General features: G+C 49.6%; 1 protein-coding gene and 2 long non-coding RNA genes across 6 annotated transcripts in view; 2 read left to right on the forward strand and 1 right to left on the reverse strand.

Annotated features, from left to right (window-relative positions):
* LOC127924807 (uncharacterized) overlaps positions 1-1,536 on the reverse strand; it is a 2,377-nt gene extending 841 nt beyond the window's left edge. For both annotated transcript variants that reach the window (XR_008118883.1, XR_008118882.1), the window contains exons 1-3: positions 1,406-1,536; positions 216-491; positions 1-163 (exon numbers count right to left, since the gene is read on the reverse strand). The exon at positions 1-163 is cut by the window's left edge. This is a non-coding gene — a long non-coding RNA (uncharacterized LOC127924807). The remainder of the gene's footprint in view (positions 164-215; positions 492-1,405) is intronic.
* Positions 1-1,667, forward strand: part of LOC127924808 (uncharacterized) — a 1,866-nt gene extending 199 nt beyond the window's left edge. For all 3 annotated transcript variants that reach the window (XR_008118884.1, XR_008118886.1, XR_008118885.1), the window contains exons 2-3: positions 8-497; positions 1,524-1,667. This is a non-coding gene — a long non-coding RNA (uncharacterized LOC127924808). The remainder of the gene's footprint in view (positions 1-7; positions 498-1,523) is intronic.
* The window catches only part of LOC127924803 (huntingtin-like), a gene marked incomplete at its 3' end in the record, with an annotated part of 25,312 nt that overhangs the window by 15,052 nt on the left and 7,760 nt on the right, over positions 1-2,500 (forward strand). The window lies entirely within an intron of this gene.

Here is a 2,500-nt window from a genome sequence, read left to right on the forward strand (position 1 = left end):
TCTACAGGTAGGAGGGGGATTCATTCGTTTAGAGAGATTCCCCTGAAACACACCTCTACAGGTAGGAGGGGGATTCATTCGTTTAGAGAGATTCCCCTGAAACACACCTCTACAGGTAGGAGGGGGATTCATTCGTTTAGAGAGATTCCCCTGAAACACACCTCTACAGGTAGGAGGGGGATTCATTCGTTTAGAGAGATTCCCCTGAAACACACCTCTACAGGTAGGAGGGGGATTCATTCGTTCAGAGAGATTCCCCTGAAACACACCTCTACAGGTAGGAGGGGGATTCATTCGTTTAGAGAGATTCCCCTGAAACACACCTCTCTACAGGTAGGAGGGGGATTCATTCGTTTAGAGAGATTCCCCTGAAACACACCTCTCTACAGGTAGGAGGGGGATTCATTCGTTCAGAGAGATTCCCCTGAAACACACCTCTACAGGTAGGAGGGGGATTCATTCGTTTAGAGAGATTCCCCTGAAACACACCTCTACAGGTAGGAGGGGGATTCATTCGTTTAGAGAGATTCCCTGAAACACACCTCTCTACAGGTAGGAGGGGATTCATTCGTTTAGAGAGATTCCCTGAAACACACCTCTCTACAGGTAGGAGGGGATTCATTCGTTTAGAGAGATTCCCCTGAAACACACCTCTCTACAGGTAGGAGGGGGATTCATTCGTTCAGAGAGATTCCCCTGAAACACACCTCTCTACAGGTAGGAGGGGGATTCATTCGTTTAGAGAGATTCCCCTGAAACACACCTCTACAGGTAGGAGGGGATTCATTCGTTTAGAGATTCCCCTGAAACACACCTCTCTACAGGTGGGAGGGGATTCATTCGTTCAGAGAGATTCCCTGAAACACACCTCTACAGGTAGGAGGGGGATTCATTCGTTTAGAGAGATTCCCCTGAAACACACCTCTACAGGTAGGAGGGGATTCATTCGTTTAGAGAGATTCCCTGAAACACACCTCTACAGGTAGGAGGGGATTCATTCGTTCAGAGAGATTCCCCTGAAACACACTCTCTACAGGTAGGAGGGGGATTCATTCGTTTAGAGAGATTCCCTGAAACACACTCTCTACAGGTAGGAGGGGGATTCATTCGTTTAGAGAGATTCCCTGAAACACACCTCTACAGGTAGGAGGGGGATTCATTCGTTTAGAGAGATTCCCCTGAAACACACCTCTACAGGTAGGAGGGGATTCATTCGTTTAGAGAGATTCCCTGAAACACACCTCTCTCTACAGGTAGGAGGGGATTCATTCGTTTAGAGAGATTCCCCTGAAACACACCTCTACAGGTAGGAGGGGGGATTCATTCGTTCAGAGAGATTCCCTGAAACACACCTCTACAGGTAGGAGGGGATTCATTCGTTTAGAGAGATTCCCCTGAAACACACCTCTACAGGTAGGAGGGGGATTCATTCGTTTAGAGAGATTCCCCTGAAACACACCTCTACAGGTAGGAGGGGGATTCATTCGTTTAGAGAGATTCCCCTGAAACACACCTCTCTACAGGTAGGAGGGGGATTCATTCGTTTAGAGAGATTCCCCTGAAACACACCTCTACAGGTAGGAGGGGGATTCATTCGTTTAGAGAGATTCCCCTGAAACACACCTCTACAGGTAGGAGGGGGATTCATTCGTTTAGAGAGATTCCCCTGAAACACACCTCTCTACAGGTAGGAGGGGGATTCATTCGTTTAGAGAGATTCCCCTGAAACACACCTCTACAGGTAGGAGGGGGATTCATTCGTTTAGAGAGATTCCCCTGAAACACACCTCTCTACAGGTAGGAGGGGGATTCATTCGTTCAGAGAGATTCCCCTGAAACACACCTCTCTACAGGTAGGAGGGGGATTCATTCGTTTAGAGAGATTCCCCTGAAACACACCTCTCTACAGGTAGGAGGGGGATTCATTCGTTTAGAGAGATTCCCCTGAAACACACCTCTCTACAGGTAGGAGGGGGATTCATTCGTTTAGAGAGATTCCCCTGAAACTCCACTGTAGCTGTGGATCGTCCAGTTCACACCAGTCACCATCAGCATCATGTCGATCATCACTTCTCATCTAGTCAACGATCATTATTATTATCTGTCAGTCACATGTCCTGGATAAATGGTTGCTTTGGTCTCCTCTCTCTCTGTCTCTCTCTCTTCTCCTCCTTCCTCTCCCCTCTCTCTCCCCTCTACCCTCTCTCCTCCCTCTCTTCCCTCTCTCCTCTCTCTCCTCCCTCTCTTCCCTCTCTCCTCCCTCTCTCCTCCTCTCTCCTCCCCCTCTTCCCTCTCTCCTCCCTCTTTTCCCTCTCTCCTCCCTCTCTTCCCTCTCTCTTCCCTCTCTCCTCCCTCTCTCCTCCCTCTCTCCTCCCCTCTCCTCCCCTCTCTCCTCCCTCTCCTTCTCTCCTCCCCTCTCTCCTCCCTCTCTTCCTCTCTCCTCCCTCTCTTCCCCCTGAAACTCCCTCTCTCCCTCTCTCCTCCTCTCTCCTCCTCTCTC

The sequence above is a fragment of the Oncorhynchus keta genome, unplaced genomic scaffold (genome assembly GCF_023373465.1).
Source record: "Oncorhynchus keta strain PuntledgeMale-10-30-2019 unplaced genomic scaffold, Oket_V2 Un_contig_4568_pilon_pilon, whole genome shotgun sequence".
Lineage (NCBI taxonomy): Eukaryota > Metazoa > Chordata > Actinopteri > Salmoniformes > Salmonidae > Oncorhynchus > Oncorhynchus keta.